General features: G+C 39.0%; 1 protein-coding gene across 1 annotated transcript in view; it reads right to left on the reverse strand.

Annotated features, from left to right (window-relative positions):
* LOC105825431 (serine/threonine-protein kinase Sgk3) overlaps positions 1-18,150 on the reverse strand; it is a 133,806-nt gene extending 115,656 nt beyond the window's left edge. The window contains exon 1 of the mRNA XM_012663205.1: positions 18,114-18,150. The gene's annotated coding sequence lies outside the window, so the exon portion shown is untranslated. The remainder of the gene's footprint in view (positions 1-18,113) is intronic.
* Positions 18,151-25,225: the final 7,075 nt, after the last annotated feature.

Here is a 25,225-nt window from a genome sequence, read left to right on the forward strand (position 1 = left end):
ACAAATTCAAAGAAAATCACCACTTTAAATGAACAAAGGAACAGCCTAGTTACTAGATGAAGTGGGGAGGGTGGACTATTTAGAACCTGAGTGAGAAGGCCCTGTCCTCAAGTAACACATAATCTAATTGAGGAGCTAATGTATAGATAGGATGAGGACCAGTGGTTTTCAAACTTTTTGATCAAGACCCATTAAGAATTGTGAGTCAACGTATTAGTAAGAAATACATTTTACATGGTAAGCCAGCACCATTTTACACGGTGAGCCAGAAGTACAACAAAAGTACCATGAAGGAGTATTACCCCTTTTTATATACAACACATTTTGATATTTTCTATTCTGGTCTATTTTATTCCAGGCTTATAAATGCTGGTAACAACCCACTAAATTGATTTCATGAGTCACTAATGAGTTGTAACCCACAGTTTTTAAAACACTGCAAAAGACTATGGTATGTTTTACTAAAAAGAAAAAAGTGGCCAGGTGCAATGGCTCATGCTGGTAATCCCAGCACTTTGGGAGGCTGAAGTGGGAGGACTTCTTGAGACCAGGAGTTTGAGACCTGCCTGGGTACCATAGCGAGATCCCATCTCTACAAAAAAATTTTAAAAATTAGCTGGATGTGGTGGTGCACACCTGCAGTCCTAGCTACTTGGGAGGTTGAGGTAGGAGGATTGACTGAACCCAGGAATTCATGGCTGCAGTGAGCTATAATTGCACCATTGTACTCCAGCAGCCTGAGTAAAACGGTGAGACCCTGTCTCTGAAGAAAAACAAAAAATACTTCTATAGTAGAGGCAGGGAGGATGGCAAGAAAATCAAGGACCTCATACAAGGAGTATCTGAACTGAGCTTTCAAGAACAAATTACATTTTGACAGGCAGTGAACGGGAAAAAGGCTGTTACAGGGGAAGGGAAGGGAAGTAAAGGCTCAAAAACAGGAAAACAAAGGGTGTGCTAAATGTATAGAAGAGAAAAGGGCAAGTCTGAAAGAAGGAGAGGAGTAGAAAATGGACGCAGAGAGGCAAGTTGGAGACTAACCACAAAAGGCTTGACCACTATGCTAAGGAGTCTAACAGCAATGGAGATGCAAAGAGTATGGGGAGGTGGTACGCTAGCAAACTGCAGTGATGTCTGCATCATCTCACCAAGACTTACTCATTAACTTTATATGCATGAAAAATTACATAAATGAAAAACAGAGGCGGAGCACAGTGGCTCACGCCTGTAATCCTAGCACTCTGGGAGGACGAGGTGGATGGATCGTTTGAGTTCAGGAGTTCGAGACCAGCCTGAGCAAGAGTGAGACCCCCGTCTCTACTAAAAAAAATAGAAAGAAATTACTTGGACAGCTAAAAATATATAGAAAAAATTAGCCAGGCATGGTGGCGCATGCCTGTAGTCCCGGCTACTTGGGAGGCTGAGGCAGAAGGATTGCTTGAGCCCAGGAGTTTGAGGTTGCTGTGAGCTAGGCTGACGCCACGGCACTCACTCTAGCCAGGGCAACAGAGTGAGACTCTGTCTCAAAAAAAAAAAAAAAAAAAAAACGAGAACAGGTGGCTAGCAATGAGGCAGAGTGGTCAGTGAACCAACTGAAGTTCACTACTTTATTCATTTTGGTTTTTTTTCTCCTAAACCTTCTTTGAAAAAAAAAAAAAAGAAAAGAATTGATTTGAACAGTTTAGATCCTAGGGAAAAGAGCAAGCAAGTCCCTGATAGGACAAAGAGATATCCTTTCTTTCCTTTCATGATCTATTACAATAACATTGATAGTTCCTTGTAACTGAGATCCAGCCTTAAGAAACTCCTCTCACTTTCTTAAGCATCCCAGGTTCTCTTCCCACTAGGATTTTGCACTTGATGTTCCTTCAATCTGTCATGAACTTCCTGAGGCCGGACACCAAGCTAGATGTCACTGATCCCAAAAAGCGCTCCCTGATCCCATAGCTGGGTTAGGTGCCCTTGCTGTGGGCTCCTGGGGTACTTTCTCTATCCTATCACCTTTTTTTTTTTTTTGAGACAGGGTCTCACTCTGTCACCAAGGTTAGAGTGCAGTGGTGTGATCACAGCTCACTGTAACCTCATACTCTTGGGCTCAAGCGATCATCCCCACCCCAGCCTCCAGAGTACCTGGGACTACAGGTGTGCACCACCAAGCCCAGCTAATTTTTAAATTTTTTGTAGAGATGGAGTCTCACTATGTTGCCCAGGCTGGTCTTAAACTCCTGGCCTCAAGCAATCCTCCTACTTTGGCCTCCCAAAGGGCTGGGATTACAGGTGTGAGCCACCCCTCCTGGCCTTATCCTAGCACTTTTTACCCCAGACTATAATTGTTTATTTGTCTTTACAATTAGGCCATAACCTTCATAAGGGCAGAGGCTATGTTGATTTTGATTATCATCAAAGCCCCATCCACTGTTACAATGCCTAGCCCATAGTGGGCACTCAATAAATATCTGGTGACTACAAAGCTTTTGTTTAGTGCACCAACATATTAATACAATTTTAAAGTTTATAATGTTATGCTAATGCTAGATTTGAAAAGTCAAAATCTGCTCTAAGCAAGAGCAACCAATTCATACTCCCTGCCTACTCTGCCTATTAAAGAAACTGATCAAACTGTCCAGACTGATTCTGTAGAAGGGCTGTCCAAAATTAGGTTGAGTAGGTAAGATGAGGTAAGGAGTTTGGATTTCAACTAATAAAGAGCTATTGTGGGTTAAGAAAGATAGGCATGCAATTAAAATAGGGCTTTAAGAAGATTAGTTTCTTCTGGTATGCAGGATGGAATGGAGGAAATTTTTCCTCTATTTTTTTTAGCCTCTTTTTTAAGGTGTGAGCAGATGACCATACTAACATGAGCAATAAACCACAAAGGCTGAGTTTGCATGGATAGAGTTTAGTATTCATTAACTCAACAATTTTTTTTTTGAGGTTCTACTATGTTCTATGAGCTATGCTATATTATAATTTTAAAAAACTTAATAAACTATAACCTGACATATAATGAAATAGCAAAAATTGTTGAGAGCTGAGTCACATTAATGTGTCAGCATTCTGGTATAGTAAAATGAGTCTACGATGATTAAGTATAATGGGAAAGAACCCATATAAAATGACTGAACTTAACATTATTTTCATACAATCAAATCACATTCTTTTTTTTTTTTCTTTTGAGATAGCCTGCCACCCAGGCTGGAGAGTAGTGACAAGATCATAGCTCACCGCAGCCTCGAACTCCTGGGTTCAAGCAGTCCTCCTGCCTTAAACCTCCCAAGTAGCTAGAACTACAGGTGCATACCACTACACCCAGTCCAAATCACATTTTTCTTATTCTTTTCTTCCTTTGTTAGTGCTTCTGTATCAATAAATAATGTTAATAACAACTATGACTCCCACCTCTGGAGATGAACAGAAGCCTGTTGAACATGTCTTAGGGAGCCCAAGACTTACTCATGGGCTGCAAGAGTATAGAGAAAAACATCTGAAAGAGATAATTCCAGTACAATAGTGTGTGCTATGGTTTGGATGTGGTTTGTCCCTGCCAAAACTCAAGGTGACATTTAATTGCCAATGTAATGATGTTGGGAGGTGGAACCTTTAAGAGGTGTGGCTTAATGGGGGGCATTTGGATCATGGGGGCTCTGCCTTTGTGGGTGGATTGGCGCCATTTTTGTGGTACTGAGTTCTTGCTCTCAAGAGACTGGATTAGTCCTCATGGGAATGGATTAGTTCCCACAAGAGCAGGCTGTTATAAAGCAAGGACACCTGTGATATTTGGCCCCTTTGCATATGCCCGCTTCCCCTTGAACCTTCAGCTATGTTATAAACAGCAGGAAAGCCATGGCCAGAAGCCAGATGCCCTTGAACTTCCCAGCCTTCAGAACCATGAGCCAAATAAAATAAAGAAGCCTCTCTTTTCTTTATAAATTACCAGCCTCAAGTATTCCGGTATAGCAATACAAAATGAACTAAGACAGTTTGTTAGGATAGCTGTAACCAGAGGTCACAGTGGAAACACAGGAGAGAGGCAAGTGTTTCAGTTTGGAGAGGCAGTATATGGAGGGAAAAAAAGGTTAGGGAAGACGTCCTAAAGAAGGTGTCTCTTGAGCTCAGTACCAACTAGCAAACAATGGAGGGACAGTACTCCAAGCACAGTACCAACTAGCAAACAATGGAGGGACAGTACTCCAAGCACAGTACCAACTAGCAAACAATGGAGGGACAGTACTCCAAGCACACAGGGGTGTATTAGCATAGCTGCCTGGGAAGTAACTCCTGAGAGCATGAGCCTGGGAATGCCAGCAGATAAGCAGAAGTCAGAAAATCATAATGAGACTGACAAGCCATGCTAAGGACCTTGGACATGATCTTGCAGGAAATGAAGGTGTCAAGATTAGGTATAGAAAAATCACTTCAGAGGGGGCCAATGAACAAGGCAGAAAATGATAAGGACCTCAAGAGGCTATGGTAGAAATGGAACAGATGGGACAGACTTGAGAAATATTTAGGAGGTAAAATCAGGAGGGCTTTGTAAATGATAGGATGCAGGCACTAAAGGAAACCAAAAAGTCTAGAATGTCTCTCAGGTTTCTGGGTGGATGATGAGATCATAAGTTGAATAAAGACAGAAAAAGAAAAGGGAATTGATGAAAAGTGGAGGTAGGGCATCAGGAAGAGGGTAGAGAAGATGTATTTTGTTCTACACATTTTGAGTCTGAACCACCTGTGGGGTAGGACCATATGAAGCTACTTATCTAGTATTAGGCAATTGGACATGTCACTCTGAAGAGTAAAGGATAAAGGTCAGCATAGGAGCCATGCATTTGGGAGTCATTGCTCAAGATGCCTATAAAACCATGAAGGGTAGCTTTAGTCACCCACAGAGAGCTAGTGCAGCCCAAAGAAAGAGCAATGGGCTGAAGGGTACAACATTAGGGGAAATGGGCTTATTATCACCTAATGCTTAGGTCAGGAGTCATCCCTAAAGAATCCTCCATGGCCAGGTGCAGTGGCTCATGTCTATAATCCTAGCACTTTGGGAGGCCAAGGCAGGAGGATCACTTGAGGAGGCCAGGAGTTCCAGACCAACCCGGGCAACATGGCAAGACCCTGTCCCTTTAAGAAAAATTTTTTTTAATTAGCTGAGTGTGGTGGCCGCAACTGTAGCCCCAGCTACTTGGGAGGCTGAGGCAGGAGGATCACTTGAGCCCCGGAGTTTGAGGTTGCAGTGAGCCATGATGCCACTGCAACAGAGGGAGACTGTCTAAAAACAAAACACCACACACGAATACTCCTTTCTTTGCTATTATCCAGAATTCTTCCTTACAGCTTCTTAGGACTTAATGAAGAAAAAGTTGTGCTATTGTGCTAACAGAGAAACAAAGTCAAGGCAATAACATTTTATCCATTAAGAATATTTATTAAATACTGACACTTATTGAGCACCTACTATATCACAAGCACTATGTAAAGTGCTTTACAAGTATTACTTAACAGTCATCTCTCAGTATCTGCAGGAAGTTGGTTCCAGGATACCCACGGACACCCAAACCTGTGGATGCTCAAGTCCCTGATACAAAATGGCACAGTATTGGCATATAACCTAGGCACATCATCCTGTATACTTTAAATCATCTCTAGATTACTTATACCTAATACAATGTGAATGCTATGTAATTAGTTGTTACACTATTTTTTGTACTTTTTATTGTTGTGTGTTTTTTAATTAATTTATATATTTTTAACATTTTTGATCCATGGTTGTTTGAATCTACGGATGTAGAACCCACAGATATGGAGGGCCAACTATATTTTAAACTTAATAACAACCCTATAAAGTATGTCACTTTGTTATGTCTATTCTACAGGTAAGAAACTAATTTATAAGTGATGGATGAATCACCACTTGAACTATGATTTGGGTAAGTCCAGAGCCCCCATTCTTAATCACTGTTAAGTACAATCTCTTACAGGAGCTAAAGACAAGTAATGAGTCACTGGAGCCAACCTGCTACTTCTATATATAATAATGCTTGTCAATGACATTTAATCAATTTGTGATTTTCTGTTGTCACATATGATTACCCCAACATTTGGATAAAGGTTCTATTAAATGCCAAATCCAAAGACTCATTCTCCTCTAATCATAGAGAGAAACATCAAAACTGAAACCTCAGTAGTAAAATTTAATGATATCTTTTTTTAAAAAATGGCTTTTTAAGCTCAGAATGTTAATCTATAGCTACCTCAGGTGAAATGGGAAAATGCCTCTTGCTTTTTTACCTGTAAAGATAATTCTGAAAATCTGTTTAATACTGCCCAATAGAAGAGGGCAAGATCTGGTGGGCCTTAGAAAGGCTTAAGGGCAAACGCTAACCAGGGTGCTACAGAATTACCCAACAGACATATAGCCTTCAACACAATCACTGACCCAGAAACCTTCTCCAGGTAACCCAAGCTTTGTATTTTAATGATTCGAAAGTGCATGAGAAAAGATTTCCATTAAATATATACAGCATCCTTTTCTTTAAGGATTTGGGAAATCTGTCATTTAAAGAGAGCTATGTGTCTGATAGATTCTTCTACTTCTGTACACACTTACACAATCAACCATAATGACTCATAACCACCACCCACTACCTAATTTTGTGTTTCGCAACTTGTTTTCCACTTTTCCCTCCTTTTAAAACTAAGCTATATACATCAACAGTACACGGTATTGCCCTCTGATCCTCAGGGGATACTTTCCAAGACCCTCAGTGGATGCCTGAAACCACGGATAGTACCAAACCCTGTATACATGATGTTTTTTCCTATACAATACCTACCTATGATAAAGTTTAATTTATAATTTAGGCATAGCAAGAGATTAATAACAATAACTAATAATAAAACAATTATAATAATGCACTGTAATAAATGTTATATGAATGTGGTCTCTCTCAAAATATCTTACTGTACTGTACTCACCTACTTTCAGACAGACGGTGTTCGACCACTGGTAACTGAAACCATAGAAGGCAAAACTGCAGATACGAGGGGCCTACTGGCTGGGTACGGTGGCTCACGCCTGTAATCCTAGCACTCTGGGAGGCTGAGGCGGGAGGATCACTTGACATCAGGAGTTCTAGACCAGCCTAAGCAAGAGCAAGACACCATCTCTACCAAAAATAGAAAAAAAAAATTAACTGGCCTTAGTGGCACACGCCTGTAGTTCCAGCTACTTGAGAGGCTGAGGCAGGAAGATCCTTTGAGCCCAGGAGCTGGAGGTTGCAGTCAGCTATAATGATGCCATTGCACTCTAGTCCAGGCAACAGAGTGAGACTCTGTCTTAAAAAAAAAAGAAGGGAATACTGTTTATGGAATTATGATAAATGAACTTTAATAGCAAGAGTTTAAAATTCTTTTTAAAAACTCATGGTACGTTTGGATGGTTTGCCTCCTACTTTTCCCAGGAAACCTCAAATGAATATGTAAAGTATATTCTTTTAATAGAGGTGGAAAAATTTTTTTTGGTTCTTACAATTTTAACAATTTTTAAACAAGGTATATACTGCACGACTAAGATTCCATATAGCATTATCTGAAACCAAGCATTGGCTCCTTTTAAAAACAAAGATGACCAACCATGGTGTTCCACTCTCTGACAATCACACCACAGATCATTTCCAAATGGTAAAAATGTTCCTAAAATTTTATTGCCGTTAATTTTTTACTAGAAATCACACAGATCCAGAAAACAAATATAACAAAAAGCAGCTATAGTTTCTCCAACAGCTTTGCACGATCTGAACCACATTTCCAAACTGCTTTTCACTGTGATTCTCGCAGTAAATTCCACCAGTACATTTTAGAACTTTTGCAAATTAAATTAGAAGTACTTGTTCACCTCAATTCATCTCTGGTGAATGGCTGTGTGGAACTCTAAAGTACAACTGCATTACTGTTCTCTGATTTGTCTAGAATAATTCTTGAATTCATGGCAATGCCAAGCTAAATGACACTGCAAAGAAACCCTTTGTTTTGAAATAAATCAGTGCTTGGCTTTAGATAATACTATAAAGAATCTTATTCATGCAGTGTACCCTAGTTAAAATTGGAAAAGTTGGGAACAACAACAAAAATTTCCACTTCTATTGAAAGAATAATCTTTATTTAAAGTTTTTTTCTGTATGAATTTAAAATCATAGAATTTTAGAGGTGAAAGGAACTTTGAGTAATTTACAATCAAAGAGAATAAAGTCACTTGTTAAGGGCCACTTAAGTTAGTGGCAGATCTAATGACAGAACCCAGGCCTTCTAAATTCCCTGGCCAAAGCTATTAAATATTATAGAACATTATGAACAGGTTAAAATCCAACATTTTCCAAGTGCCCTTCACCATCCCAAGCATTTTTAAATATATCATCATCTCTTTCCTAAATCATTTCATAAAATTAGAAAAGACTTACTAAAATAATCACATTCATTCCTTTGGAGTTCAGTGTTGCCAACAGGGACTATTGCCCCATGATCAAAATGGAAAGAAATAATTCAATTACTACAATAACTGCTCTATTGAAGAAGATGTGTTCCAATAACATACTTCGCTCTCAGGAATTTCCCTCCCAGAGGTAGAAATATATTTTGAAGGCCTAGGAATGCATTTCCAGGTACCGGCCTCTTTATCAAGCCCTACAAAGATTTCTGCAGCTTCCTCCTCTTTCATCCACTTCCATGCTTTTTTTCACTATCACTTTCTTGATTCTTCTGTAGCTGCTACTTGTTACCCAATCTATACTTTCTCCTGAATTGCTATCCACTCCAATAATCTAGAAATTATGCAACCTTTATAATACAACCAATGTAATATACTCTAAAGCACCTAACAAATGGTCGGAATTCAATAAATATTAGTTCCTTTCTCTTTGCTCTCTGCAAGGTAAAATACAGGTCACAAATGATAAAAACTACAAAAATCCTGATTAAAAAAAATATTTGGCTTAGTGTGTACAACTTGAAAAGTACAGAATTATCTAAATACTAAAAGTAAACCAACCTTTATTTTCTAAAAGCATCAAATTTATATAATCTTAAATAGATAAGCAATAACCATGACAATAAGACATAAGATACCATGGGGAAAAAAATTAACTAACTTTGCACTAATTAGGTTAGTATTATCTAATACTTTTATTAGGAAACTGAGTATCCAGCTGGCAAAATATTGCAGATAATTTCAATTAAATAGCTCTTTCCATAAGCCAACAATAACTTAATTTTTGGCCGTATTTGCACTATCAGAATTTCCTAATGGAAGGCTTCATAATGAATCTTAGTCACAGCATTTGAGAGTGCTGAAGGGGAACAAAGCCATGGCCAGGTGCCTGCAAATTACTACTAGTCCTTTGAGAGTAGACTACACGTACGTTCTTTAAAAAAAAAAATTTAAAACTTTACTAAGGACTTATATGGAAAAAGAGCACGAGATAGATAGGTAGATCAGTCGATTGATCGATCTACTTTTACAAAGCCAGGAAACCCAGGGGCATGATTTTTTAAATTATTTTAACAATGGAAGGCCGGGCGCGGTGGCTCACGCCAGTAATCCTAGTATTTTGGGAGGCCGAGGCAGGCGGATTGTTTGAGCTCAAGAGTTGGAGACCAGCCTGGGCAAGAGCGAGACCCCGTGTCTACTAAAAAAATAGAAAGAAATTAATCGGACAACTAAAAATACATAGAAAAAATTAGCCGGGCATGGTGGCGCATGCCTGTAGTCCCAGCTACCTGGGAGGCTGAGGCAGGAGGATCGCTTGAGCCCAGGAGTTTGAGGTTGCTGTGAACTAGGCTAACGCCACGGCACTCACTCTAGCCAGGGCAACAGAGTGACTCTGTCTCAAAAAAAAAATGGGTTACATATTCACATGGTTCAAAAAAACAAAGAAATATTAAAAGGAACAGAGTGAAAGTCTGCTTCCCACCCATCCCTATCCACCCAGTTCTCATCCCCCAACCCCAAATAGATAAACACTATTAATTTCTTATGTATCCTTCCAGAGTCTCTTTAGGCATCGCAAGCAAAGCAAAACATATTCTTATTTTTTCCTTGTCTTCTCACACACAGGTAGCATTTTATTATAATGCTCTGCATCTCACAGACAAATTTTTAATCCTAAAACATAGCAAGAAATACGTTCAATGGGACAGGGACTTTTATTCATACTTGAGTGGACTTTTAAAAGGAGTAACAGAAATAAATGATGTTAATGTTAGTGGGAGTCAGAAATAATAGAAATCTGAAGGGAGATAGAATTCAAGGGATAAATTTGTAGTCTTAGTATAAATCTTAAAAACTCTTCTCCGCTAAAACATTGGAATGTCTTACCTTTCATTAATAAAAAAACCCCTTACAGACAAAACATAAATAAACCAAATATTGGTGAGAAGAGACAGTGGAACAAAAAGATCAATAAAAAAAGAGAAAGATTCTCATGTCAAAATGGACTAAACTGGCAACTCTGCACAACTACATACACTTAGAATTACAAAAAATAACAATGATTTTTAAAAAAAATTATAGCAAAGTGTTCCTTCTGAATATTAATGACGGCCCCAGTTCAAATAAGTAAATAATATAATACTTTCATATTTAAGCCATCATCGATTTTGGTACCATGCTGTTGGGAGGCTGAATAAAAACATCTTTTTAAAACCTTTTTCATTAATGTTTGTGAAAAAACAGGCCACTAATCTCAGTGCAGCTTAAATAGCTACTGTCTTGGTGCGGAGCTCCTTATACTATCTGGCCCAAGCACTTTAACAGGTGAGCTGGAGTTGGTATGCAGTGAGCTACCTGGGCCTGATCCCCCGCCTCCACCTCTTAGGTCTCAGGCAGCAACCTAGCATTTGCTTCCTCTCTAACTCCCAAGGATCCAATCCAAACTCTCCCCTGTGCATATCTCTACTGATAAAAATCTGGTAGGAAAGTGTTTGGAATCCTGACATACTACTTCCCAAAGAGTGCTAACCTTTGGTCTAAGATAGCCTCTTAGTCTTCAATTTACTTGAAAACAAAAAGGCTGTTTTTAAGCCAAAGAGTAAGATCTTTGGATGTATTTTCTTAAGGGAACAGCTGTCACATCTGAGAGTTGGCTCTCAAGACCAAAACACTATTCAACCCATAACATGGCAGATACCTTCAGTAGGGGGAAAAAAATAGCACAAAACAGTGCTGTTGCAATGACATGAACAAAAACATTAATAAATAGTTTTAAATTTTATAGTTCATGCCAATGCTTAAGGAAAAACAGTTTATTTAGAGAAGAGTTGGTGAGTGGAGACTTCTGTGGATATTTTGAAAGGAATTACTAGGTATTCTCAAAGGCTCTGAAGGTTGAAACCACTAGTTCTTGAAAATGTTTACCTTTCCTCCCAAACTAAAAACTTTCCTTTTCCTTATTAAAGGCCTGCTTTTAAATGTATCGCCATGATTAGTATCTTTTTTGCTCATGACCAAAATGAAGAAAGTGGGATAGAGAAAAGACAGAGAAATTTTCTTGATGCAAGAGTTGAAAGAAGAGGAAAAAGGGGTTTAAAAAGGAGACACTGTAATCCCAGCTACCATGGAGGCAGAGGAGGGAGGACTGCTTGAGGCCAGGAGTTTGAGATCAGCCTGGGCAACATGGCAAAACTCACTCTCGAAAAAGACTAAACTCTTGGAAAAGAGGTGAAGCCAAAAAAGGGTACAGGAGACAAGTAGGGGCCATAGTTTGTGCATGCAACACCTTGAGAGAAGAAAGGGGGTGGAGAGATGTGATGGTTTCTGGAAAAACTGGTGGTGTTCGTATGTAAAGAGGGAATTGTGTACACGAAATTATACTAAGTCAAGTGTTACTAATTCTACATCCTATAATATAACAGGATCACAAGAAATTTCAGGGTTACCTATTCCTACCATTGGTGGCAGCATTGTCAAATCAATTATACTTCAAACAATGTACTTACCATTAGAATATTTCGAGACATCCCAAGTTCAGCTGTTCTAATTTTTAACTGAACTCTGGTTTGAATCCATTATTTCTACTTCTTCTTTAAAAGGGATTACAATCAACCAATTTCTCTTCTTAAATATCTTATATTTAAGATGTACTTAAAACATAAATGTTGACTGACTCCCATTAGAAGCATATGTGCTTTATGTTGATTTGGATGGATTTGTCAGTCCATGCATACACTCTCACCTCATCCCCTTTTTGAGTAGTAGTATAAATTTCTAAGGGTGTTAGCCAGGTTTGGGGTATGGCAGGTGGCCAGGAAACACAGTAAAATAACTGGTTCAAAGGTCCTTGGAATGTATGACGTTGGTTGGCTACATAAGCATGATTCTGTAACCAACAAAGCAAGTCTGTATAAGAGAAAATTTTTAAATGGCATTGAAAATATGTATATGCACACACAAAAGTCTAGAAGGATATACTCTAAAATGCTAATAGCAGTTATTAATGAGTGATAGGTTTACTGGTGATTCTTACTTTCTCTTTTTCTTCTTAATTTCTCTAAAATATGTAACCGTACCAGACCACTGTGGCTCAACTTTCATGTTACAAAGTTGTGAGTTGTTTTTCAGTTGCCATGGACCCCCAAGTTAAAGGTCACATAACGTGAGCATACCCATATGAACTGAGTAAGCAACTCTGGGCAGATCCTAAGTGCTCTGACCAGGGAGCAGGGACTGAATTAAGAAGCAGACACAGGATGGCAGTATCCAGGACACAATCAGATTGAGTCCTGGCATCACCCGGTGACAGGATCCAGTCAGATCATGCCTCCCAGCATCAATTCATTGCAAGATCCAATCAGGTCATGCCTCATTACCTTATGCTTATAAAACCCTACCCAGACTCCAGCTCAGGGAGACAAATTGGAGTGTTTCTTCCTGCCATCTAGCCAGTCAACCTTCAATAAAGCTGTTCTTTTCTCAAAGGCTAGTACCACAGTATTGACTCCTCTGCACATCAGGCAGCAAGCCCACTGATTGCTTGGTAACACTATTACTTTGTGATTTAAATATATTTTAAAAGACACAAAATGGCAAATATATAAGTAATAGATATAATAGAAAATGTTAGGCTGGCATGGTAGCACACGCCTGTAGTCCCAGCTACTTGGAAGGCTGAGACAGGAGGATCACTGAGTCCAGGAGTTTGAGGTTGCAGTGAGCTCTGATGACGCCACTGCACTCTAGCATGGGCAACAGAGTAAGACCCTGTCTCAAAAAAGAAAAAAGAAATAATAAAAAATGGATACTTGGTCTACAAAGTGGAATACTATACAGCTGTCAAAACTAATGCTGTAGATTATAGATGTCTATGATATAGCATTAAATAAAAAACAAGTGTGGTGGCTTATGCCTGTAATCTCAGCACTTTGGGATGCCAAGAGGATCACTTGAGGCCAGGACTTTGAGACCAGCCTGGGCAACATAGGGAAACCCTGTCTCTACAAAAAAAAAAAAAAAAAAAAATTAGCTGGGCATGGTGGTGCTCACCTATAGTCCCAGCTACTCTGGATGCTGAGACAAAAAAATCACTTGAGCCCAGGATTTTGAGGTTATAGTGAGCTATGATTTCGTCACAGCACTGCACTCCAGCCTGGGCAACAGAGCAAGACTCTGTCTCTAAAAAAAAAAAGAAAGAAAAAAAGAGAGAGAGAGAGAGACAAAACTAAAATAAAAATAGGGAAAAAAGATAAAAAGATGCATGTGTATTCTTGGGAAGCTAAGGATATGATTCCAAAATTCCCTTTGAGCTGGTCATATATAATATACATGTACATTAGATTAGATAATATACACTGGTCCTATATGTATATTTTTCTGCAAGTATGCATGCTGAATTGGAAATCAGATCATTTTAAGTTAACTTTTATCTATTTTTAAACTAAAAATAGGGAGGAAAATAACTACAGTAATAAAGTTCCTTCTCATTTTCAAACTTAAGAAGTGCCATTATATTTCAGCAGTCTGCAGACTGGCTAATCCATCAATGAGTCCCATTTTTGTGTATGAATATATTATACATGAAATCCACTTTACCTATAGAAGAAAAATGTTTAGTATTGACTGGCTTAGAAAATACATCAGGAACCTGAACTGAAGCAATTAGCTCGTGTTATTTCTTCAAAATCACAAAACAGTGAAAAGAATGACATTATTATCTCAACATGATAGGCATTCTCAAAAAAGAGTAAGCCTTTAAAAAGGTATAAAATCCAGGCCATTACTCAACCAAAAGCTTGTCAAATCACCCTTATTCTCAAGTTAAAAGCCACTGAACCAGCTCTCTGCATTTTAATTATCCACACATTCACTTATTCATGGCCTGAAGAACCATCAATAACAACATTTCTGCATTCAGTGGTACAAAGGCACTCTGCCCCTCAATATCATATCGTGCCAACAGATAGTTCTAGTCCTTCTTAGACTTTGATCCCATACAGGTCTTTCCTATATATACGGCTCCGTTAGGGGAAGCAGAGCTGCACTACACAGGAATCCTCCCCTGTGAGATCTCACCAACATCTCTTATTTCACCCACACATCTCCTGTTTTCCATTTTACATACGATTCCCCTCATATCTTCACCTTTCTTTCACTTACCCCCAACCACACCCAAGGAAAAGAGATTTTGGTTTTAAATAATGGAATAGTGGCTACAAGGGGATGAACTTCAGCAGGTTTTCAAGACCAGTGGGAAGCAGAAGAGGACCTGAGAGACTGGACAAGGGCAAGGATACTGCACACTACCCTAATTCCCTTTGAAAACCCTCTGGCTCAGCTTCAGACAGGCAATGCAGTTTTACTGGATGATGCTTTGAATTGGCCTTCAACGTTTGATTACTATATTGTCTTCCTCCCCAGTGACAACGCAAAGCTAGTATTGAGTTAAAACTACTTTGACATGAACTACAAGATGTGGAATTGGCACCTCTTAAATTTACCACTTTTCTCCATGAACTAGGGTGGAAAAGTGAAATGAGAGCAAAGGCTCCATCATAAGGAATGGAATAGGTAAAGGAAAACAGAGACATTGAGTCTCTTAAAATAATGTGGGAGCTGTTTCTGTCAGGAATAACATGTTACGTAATTTGAGTTTCATGAATCAGCAGTTTAGTCAGTAATTTACATGAATTTAAAAAGAGAGAGAGAAAACATAAGGATTGGAAAAGGTAAAGTGATTTCTGAAACAAGGCAGGTTTCAAAAGTATTTTATTCCACTCCCACACAGAAGAACGTTGACAGGCAGATGACTCAGTCTGGCTTCATTATGGGTTTCTTACCACCTAAGATCTCTCATGGGAAAGGCCATCCTATCTCTCCTTTCTCCCTGATAGTCCTTCTCAATTCCTCCCACCAGGTAATGGCCATATTTTCCTTTCTAATTGAAGGTTATCCATCTGGAAATCACATACTTCAGGATACAGAGGGTTATGCTTAAAGGATAAAAATAGTTGAGGATATTTTTGTTTTTTTTTTTAAGTCCCTTTATGCTAAAGTAATTGCAACATTCCAAAAAAAAACCACACATAGTAATATAAGACTCTTCAAAAAAATTTATACTACCTAGGATCCTTGTGTTTTGAACTTGATCATAAATCTAAGTAGCTTAGATAGTTTAAGAAAGCTGTCAACATAAACACAAACATCATGTTTCCAACCTAAATTCTCAAAATCAAAATCAAGGTAAGATATTTGAGAGGGGGGAAAAAATAATCAACCTATTTTCTTTTTCAAAAACCAGCGATGACAAATCCTAAGAAATAAATCCAAAGGGCATGCCCATCCTTTTTGTAGAAAATGTGTTTTATCAGATAGTGTTTGAAATGAGAGAAGCATTGGATTAGGCCCGGAAATCTCTTAGGCATAAATCAATTACTATGGTATTTTGAGAGACATGTTTTGAAAGAGCAAGCTATCTGAAGCTACTTGGAGTCATTCATTCCTCAAATATCTATTACAAGGATGCACATGCCAGGCACAGCCCCATACATACTCTCTATTCAAGCTCTGCCTCTCATCTGCTGTGCAATCGTGGCTAAAGCATTTTAATATTTCTATGCTTCAGTTTCTTCATATGTAAAAATGGGAATAAAAAAATGATTGAGAGACCAACCTCACAAGGTCTCTCTGAAGAGCAAATGAGTATGTTTGGAAGCACTTTGTAAATCATCAAAATGCTAGGTGTCATTTGGCTGAATTAAATTCATGAATGATGATAATGTCTGTTGTGCCACAAATTACATCAGAGGAACATGAGCCTTCCTGCTTCAAGAGACACCCATAATCCTATTAAATAAGACTTATCAGCTCATTTAATCATCTCCTTGGAAATTTAAATATATCAGAGAGAGAAAAAGGAAGGAGAGAGGGAAAAAGGGAGAGAGGGAGGGAGAAAGCTAATATGATGTGCAGATTTTGACATTACATTCACCATGATCACAACAAAAATCATGTCTACCTTATTCACCATTTCAGGTCTCTACCAATCTGGGTAGGCAGCCAAGATGCTCATTTGAAGAGGGTACTTTATTCTAAAAAAATATTCTCTCCATATATCTGCAGATCACAAAATGGACACCTACGAGGCTGACCTACCAATTCAATGTTACCAAGAGCAAATGGCAGCACACTTACAAAACATTATTTATGTTGATGTGTACAAATAAAAATGTTCTATTTCATAGTACAATTCAAGTTCAATCTGACCCTCAAATCTAAGCTATGTCATATGAATCATGTTCAACAGATTAGGAATGAAGCTACTTTCAAAAACAAAATTAGGCGTGATGCAGTGGCAGTTGAAGAAGGGGAAGTTCTGGTCTTTCCAGAGTTATCTGATGGGCACAACGGCGGATGAGAGAGACCATCTTACAGAAGCTGCTAAAGATCTGGCAGAGACCTACTTAGAACTGGTGGAATTCCCTGAGTTCCAGACTCCCTTCCCCCAGGGAAATGCAGGGATGACGGCCTGTCTTACTGGAGTAGTAGCCAAGGGGGCCAGAAGGCACACCCAGTCCTAAAATATGTCTGAAACTTCCTCTAATGTCTCTAGCTCTTGCAATGACATTCCAGGAATGAAAATATGCACAGCCTCTTCATTGCTAGAACCGCTATAATTTAACATTTTGAGTTAAGAATTTGAGTTAATATTTATAAAGCACTTAGAAAGAGTCCAGCACATAGTAAGAGCTATCTAAGTGTTTGGTAAACAAATAAAACACCAGATTGGTTGGGTAAAATCTCAACCTAGTGAGAAGGAAGAGAATCAAAATACACAACAGTTTATTTTTCACCTTGATCAAAATGTAAAAACTGTGGTGCTCTTGCATCTCGAATGCACCCTGTATAAACTTGTGCTGGTTTGAAATTCTACTCGTGGTTCAGAAGTCACTGCAAAATTCAGTGAAAGACTTTTAAGTTCAAAAGATTAATCCTTTATCTTTTCTATCTTTTGACTAACCATCCCTAAAAATGACAAAATCTAGAAATCTCAAAGTTAGAGGGTACATACCAATGCCAAAACTGTGAGAATTAACAGAACTAGATTCACTTGAAGAGACGGAAAAGATTCAAATCAGAGAGCTTAAAAGTAGCAACGCATTAAAGTCTCATACTCCAGGTCCGCTGACAACAGGTTAAAGATTCCTGTCCACCCCACTCCTGCGACCGCCCGCATCCTCGCCCTCGCAAGTGACCCGCACCCACTTTCAACCTCAGGTGGGGTCTCCCACCCTTGGCGTTCCTCCCTTCTTTGGGCTCGGGGGCTGCGCACAGGTTAACAATGTCCATGCACAGACACCACACGGGTGTTCAGCAATCTCAAAGCAGATCCGAATTCACGCCGAAGGAACAAAGGACCACAAACTCTCCCAAAGTCGGGGGCTGGGAACAGGTATTGCTTTCTCCCGGCCGATCAACTCCGAGATTTCCGGGGAACCCGGGAAAGTCACGTTAACGCCGAGGAGAGACAGCAGCCGAGGCCCGGGCCGCCCTCGCCCCGCCCCGTCCCCTCCCGCGCCAGGGCTCCGACAGCCGCCCGGGCGCGCGCGGACCCTCCTGCCTGCCCCGCACCTACCGGCTCCGCGGTGCTGCCTCCCCGCGCGGCGGGCGCGGAGCCCAACGCCCTCGCGCTTCCTCCTTCCCGGCAGGGCCGCCGGGCGCCGGCGTTTCCTCCCTGACGCGTCACGGCCGCCGGCGGCTCCTCCCGCGGAGCGCGCGAGGCGGAGGAAAGCCGGGCGGCCGGCAGCGCGCCCGGGAAGGCGCCCGCTCCGAGCGAGGGGCGCGAGCGCCCGAAACTGCGGGCTGGGGGCAGCCGGCGCCGCCAGGGGCTGCAGGCGCGCACCCCGGCTCAGGCCTGGAAACCAGCCCTCCTCTCTTCCGCGGGACCCCCGCGAAAGGCCGGGCCGCGGCGCGCGGTCTGCCCCCGTCACGCGGTGTGCAAAGTTCAAGACGACACCGCTGGATCCTGCCTAGAGGCGCAGACTCTTCGGTGTTTCCCGCTGCGCAGCCGGTCGATAGGGACCGCTACCCTGGGGCCCAAGATCTGCGACGGCCAAAGCGCCGGGGCGGCCAGTGAAGACGACCTTGGTGTGTGGAGGCAGCAGGACCAATGACCTCCAGAGGGATAAGAGGTCCCTCAGGACTGACCTCGGTGGCATGTGGCTTGGTGTAAACTGGAAACTCAGAGAAGTGAAATAAGTATCCAAATAATTTAAGAGGACAACTATGCTTCGCTTAGCATTATTTGAACAGTTTTCTACTTTTTTTCATCAGCAGAGTTAGGACCTTTGTGTTTATAGGTAGGCAAGAGCTTTCACAAACTGGGAGCTCCTGTGTACAGAGAATTTCCTTTGACACATCTTTTTAGATCTACTAACTTTTTTTTTTTTTCATTCCCATTAATCTCCAAGTCAGCCCAGGGCACATTTTACAGCTTCTTTACTCTTTCTTATTTTTTTAACTACAGAAACTGCATTTTAGACCCATTTATTTATCTTTTTTCCAGATAAGGGAGATATAGAAAGTGAGTGGAAAACTAAGAATTACATGATTCAATGAATGTGGAGTAAAGTGACTAAGATTTTGAAGTAGATTCAGGTATTTTTTTGTCCTACAATGCCACTATAATTTAGGTTTTATCAGATACCACTTGAAGATAGACTCAAACAACTGAAGATTTCTATATGCATATGATGCTTCAGACTTTGAGGCAATGATCTTTATTTACTTCAAATCATTTGACTCCAGAGAATTTGCCACAGATCTATGAACAAATAAACTGCCCAAGGTAATTAGAGGAACTGGGATCTATGTGGGACTTCCCTAAATTTGGGGGACATTTCCTCATATTTTAAAATGATCTTCAAAGATTTAGCTCCACGAGGAAAGGTAAGAATATTCATTTTTAATGTCAATAACTACAATATGGTCTTCTGCTTCTTAAAGAAAATGAATTATGAATCCAAATACTTTTTATACTCCAAAACAATAAACCTACAGAACTTTCTAAACAGTGATTTTCGGTGGCATTGGAAATGGATATAAGACTACAGTAGGGCCGGGCGCAGTGGCTCATGCCTGTAATCCCAGCACTCTGGGAGGCTGAGATGGGAAGATTGCTTGAGCTCAGGAGTTTGTGCTGAGCCTGAGCAAGAGCAAAACCCCATCTCTACTAAAAATAGAAAAATTAGCCAAGCATTGTGACGTCTACCTGTAGTCCCAGCTACTCAGGAGGCTGAGACAAGAGGATCACTGGAGCCCAGGAGTTTGAGGCTGCAGTGAGTTATGATGATGCCAGTGCACTCTACCCAGGGCGACACAGCAAGACTCTGTCTCAAAAAAAAAAAAGAGACTACAGTAGATACACATCAACACATTGCCAATAGTTCTTTATATGTTTTCACTGAGGCGGACACACAAAGCAATCCACACAGAGAAGCTAGAGAAGTTCCTCGTTGTAACAAAATCAAGAAGTGATCAGTGTATTTCTTAATTAAAGCCATATTTGTCTGAAAATTTTCTCAGACAAAGGAAATAAACTCTGTCAATAAACTCTAAGTGTAATGACATCATTCTCACTTTAGAGACAAATACCTGGCTATCAACACATTTCAACTTTTTTTAAAAAAACAAACATACATCTGGGAACCATTACATTTCCAGGATAAATTTGTCTTTCTGTTATGAAGAAGACATGCACACAAATACAGAAAACACCTCCCACAAACTTTTTTTTTTTTAGAGACAGCGTCTCACTTTGTAGCCCAGATGGGAGTGCTCTGGCTTGATCACAGTTCACTGCAGCTTCCAATTCCTAGGCTCAAGTGATCCTCCTGGCTCAGTCTCTCGAGTAGCTAGAACTACAGGCACACAACACCACACCTGGACAATTTTTAAAAATTTTTTTGCAGAGACAGTGTCTCACTATGTTGCCCAGGCTGATCTCAAACTCCTGGCCTCAAGATGATCCTCCCGTCTTGGCCTCCCAAAGTGCTGGGATTACAGGCATATGCCACTGATCCAGGACCCCATAAACATTCGAAGACAAGAAAGGGAGTGAACTACATTCAACTGACAAGAGATTGGGTATTTTGCCTTTATAATCTGAGAGCTGCAACTTAATAGCTTGATTTCTTAGAAAACTATGGGAGCTAAATATATTCACAAACTACTAAGGAATTTTTCACTTAAAATTAATTTTAAGGGCACACTTTAAGGCTGATCACATTTTGAAATGTCTGACTGATATTTATGCCTTTATAAAGGGTTTCATGTAAATAAATTTTAAAAATAGGAAAAGTTTTTTGTCAGACTATGGGTCCCAATTTATTGTTTGGAAATATGATTCTGTTCATTCAGGTAGGGAAAATATTTTTTTCATGTGTTTTATCCATAGTGCAGAGATTATGAACACAAGCTTTGGAATTGGACACACCTAGGTTTAACATCTGGCTTTGCTACCTTTGTACTGTGGGCAAAATATTTTGCCTCTCTGAGCACTGGTTTCATCAGTAATGTGAAGATGATAATAATGTTTTTTCCTCCTCAGTAAAGCAGAGTTAAATGATAATGCTTACCTCATGAAATTGCTATGAGGATCAAAAGAACTTAGTAGAGTGCTGGGAACATAATATCAATTGACTATCATCATCATCATCATCATTATAAGCTCTAAAACAGATAACAATGCCAATATTATGTATATTTCACTTGTAATAGTTTTAAAATGGCCACATTTTAGAGGTTTATTAAAAATAGAAGTCCTAAAAGTAACAAGAAAAAAATCATGACAGAAATACTAAGATATAGTGACATTCAGAATTTTGGAAAATTGGACTGACAATTATGTAAACTGCTGACCCAAACATCAAAAAAAAGCCCAACTACCTAACCAGGTAATACAATGTTTTTTTTAGATACTATATTCCAATGAAAAGAGTGCTTGGTTTTCATCCTCCACCATTCAAGATGGAAAACTTTTCTCTAAAATGGTGCCTGATATGGAAGCATCATTATTTTTTGTATATCTTAATAAAGCCTTCTATTATTTGTAGTTCTTTTATTGTAACCATGGAAGAGGTGAGGTGTATAGCAATACAAGAACTGTCATTTCTGTTAGGGAGAAAAATTGATAAAATGGCAATCACAGGACCTTAATGACTTCTATTCACAAATTGGATGGTTAAGGAAGTGAGGGCCAATATTCAGCATATTTGTTTTATAGCAGATACAATGTCAAGTCTAGAGAGGTAAGAATAATGCTACCAACTACATGGTTACTAAAGCAAAACATGGCTTTGATTCATATTCTTTGCATTGCTTTCAGAGCACCTGTTCCTTCATTCTATTATACTATAGACTCTTCTGCTTAAGTGGGTCAGACATCATGATTATTGCTATAGTTTCCAGCTGTGTTAATCAGCTGATACACCAATCACAGCATACCACAACTTCAAATAAAACAAAAGCGTTTTTGTGAGGAAGATAGTTTAAGACATATCCTAACCATCCATATTCTGTAATTAAAAAGAATTAAATTTTCTGAGGAAAACAATCTAATAAAACACAATGCAAACCAAGATATAGTTAGAAAAACTCAGATACTCATAGAAACTGAAATGGAGACCAATTAATACCTCCTTAGCACAGAGCAGAATTAATATGTTTCTTTGATCTGGAAAATGGTTCAGTGCCTGCTCATTTTTTGTGTTGGGGGTACCAGTGGGAGGCCTAAAGCTCACTTCTTGGGCCAAATTAACCAAGTTCAAACTCAAAACTGAAATGCTTGAAACACAACTGTGTTTTATAATAAAAGGAAAACTCTATTTTAAAGCAAGACTACATTAGGATCAAATATAAGACTTTTTAGATCACAAGACTTTCTCACTTTCTATATTAGACTCACGAGAAAAACAAAGGGGAAGTGTTAGGAGATCAGAACCTTAAACTGCTAGCATCAGCTTTTTGATAAAGAGTAGCTAGAAATTACTTTAAATTTCCCTAAGACCATTACTTATCTGAAGTAGCACTATTATAGAATACTTCTCTATTAGGGAAATCTCGTTGTCTTCCAGTCTAGTTATTATGAGTATCAGGAATAAAATATAAATCGCTCCTTTTTTCTTTCTCTCATTGTCTCTCTTTTTTTTTTTTCCTGTATCTCGTTTGGATAATATATTACATACATAAACTACATCTGTTCATAGTTGACAATAACTTATTTACGTAAGTCATGTCAGCAGTTTCTATGTTCAAAGAATCATGTTAAGCCTTTGAGCTCAAACCTGCTAGGTAGACTTTGAAGATAACTATTATTTTAGTTGCTTATTAGTGAGGAATAATAGCTTTTCTTAAACACTGTTCATTTGGTGACTCAGTTATTTACTGTCAATTATGTACAATTAATGATTGAACCTATTTCAAATGCAAAGGCTTAATAGCCCCTGGCTTGAAGAGGTGTATTGCTGTTATTTCCTCAAGTAATTATCTAAGGAATCTGTGTCTGGCCCAACCAGGTGTTGTCAAAGGCTTAAGTAGACCTTAAGGGATTATGACTCTTTATATACCGGAAGACTCTTACATTCCCCTGGGTTTTCTAGGATAAACAACCCCGGTTCTTTTAACTTTTGCTCACACTTCTTTTTTTTGTGTGTGTATGTGTATATATATATATTTATGACTCTCATATAAATTTTTTCCAAATTCTCCACATTCCTCTTTAGATTTTCGAGGAGGTGCCCAGTATGAGACATGGAACTCTATAAAGGATCCGGTAAGTCCTTAGTGTGGTGAGCACGTTCTCTCACAGATCTTCAATTCACACTCTGTAATGCAACCTAGTGTTAGTCTTACATTTAAAATTACGCTTCTAAAAAAAAAAAATACATTTCATCATTATCAGAATTTAAAATCTGAACTCAATCTCCTTTTATTTCTGAAATTACATTTAAAGAATTGTTTTGATTACCCTGTAGAATTCCTCTGCACCTATTTTGCTGAAACTGTATTTCTCCTGGTGATTTTTAATTTCTTCATATTTGCTAAGGCAGATTACATCGAAAGTGGAGGGTGCACATCCTAGGAGTGCTGAAGACCATCTACTACAGTTCGGAAAGAAAATATTGCAGTGTCTATTTCTTTTCTTTACAAAGGAAGATACTAATTTCGTTATTTAACATAATGTTGACGTTGGCGTGTTCATATAGTCCTTTGTCAGTCACGTCATGAGTGCGCTGTGTGAAGTGACCTGAGAAGGATGGGTTTTCCACAGCTTGAAGGGGGAGACTGAGTGCCCTCGTTCATCCACGACCGGTCTATTGCAATTCTGTGTAGTAGAGGAGGTGACTGATGTGGTTGATTTTGTAAAAACAAATCTTTGCAATAGAATCTATAGACTCCCTTATACTGAGAGGGGAGTGATTTTGAAAACTTTTATCTTCTAGCAACGCATTCCAAATACTTGTGGTTAAAAGCATAGACCCTGTACACATACTGCCTAGATTCTGACCATAGTAGTGCCATCACCCGCTGTGTAATCCTGGGAAAGTTGTTTAACATCCCTGGGGGGCAGTTTCCTCATCTATAAAATGGAGATAATGATAGTATCTACTTTACTGTGTTCTGAGGAAGAATGAGTTTATACACACATACACACATACAAGTATATAAAAATCGCAAAATAAGTATTTTATAAGCTCTAATTGTTATTACTTAAAAGAATATTTGACCATGAAGATGAATTATGCATTTTTCCTGACAAAAATATAGTACATATATTTATAGTACTATATAGTAGATATATAGTACAAAAATATAGTGACCCAGATTTCCCTACCTTTTCTGTTATAGTGCATGTGGATAGTATGCTAAATAGTGAATATTAAGAACACACACATGCACACACACACACACATATTGTCCTTAAGATAAAGTTTTAGCAATGAGTAAGAGAGTAACTTCTTTCCCTCCATTCCCTTTAAGTGTACATTTGTTTTGAAAGAAATGTACCAGGTAATAAAGCATCAAGTGAAGGCAAAAAGGCTTTTTATACTATTAATAAAATACCATTAAATTATTTTAAATATATTATTTTATATTGTAAAATCTGGGGGCTATATTTTACAATGCATACAATGTATTAGTGTGAGAGGTCACAAATATGAAATTTATATGTGTGTGCATGTTGAAACATTTTAAAAGATGGAATGCATATTCAAAAAGCGTGATGTTAATTATCTTCCACATCCCTATTCCTTGGTTTGTTGTCATCTAAGAATATAATGTCTTTTGTTCTCTTCCTTCATTCAATAACTATTTGTTGAGTACCTATTGTGTGCCAGGTACTGTGCTAGGCTCAAACAGGTAGAAATTTAAAATATAATCACCACCCTCCAGCAGTACTTTCTATCATTTATGAAATATATATTAAGGAACTATTCCCACAACCAAACTCCACAAAATCACCTGGTTCTCAGCCCTTTCCCCTGACTCTACTCCCAGACCTTTAAACAGTTAATGATCTGCTATGGATTGGGGTCTGAATTTGAGTCTGGTCATTTGAATACCCATTTAGTTTTTATATAGTTTAAATGAACTGTTTATGACTTATTTTCTCTTCCAGGTATCTGCAAGGTGCTTTTATGACAATTATGTGAATATAAATATTAATATTTACGATTCAACAGACAT

This window comes from Propithecus coquereli, unplaced genomic scaffold (assembly GCF_000956105.1).
Source record: "Propithecus coquereli isolate 6110/MARCELLA unplaced genomic scaffold, Pcoq_1.0 Scaffold8, whole genome shotgun sequence".
NCBI classification, from domain to species: domain Eukaryota; kingdom Metazoa; phylum Chordata; class Mammalia; order Primates; family Indriidae; genus Propithecus; species Propithecus coquereli.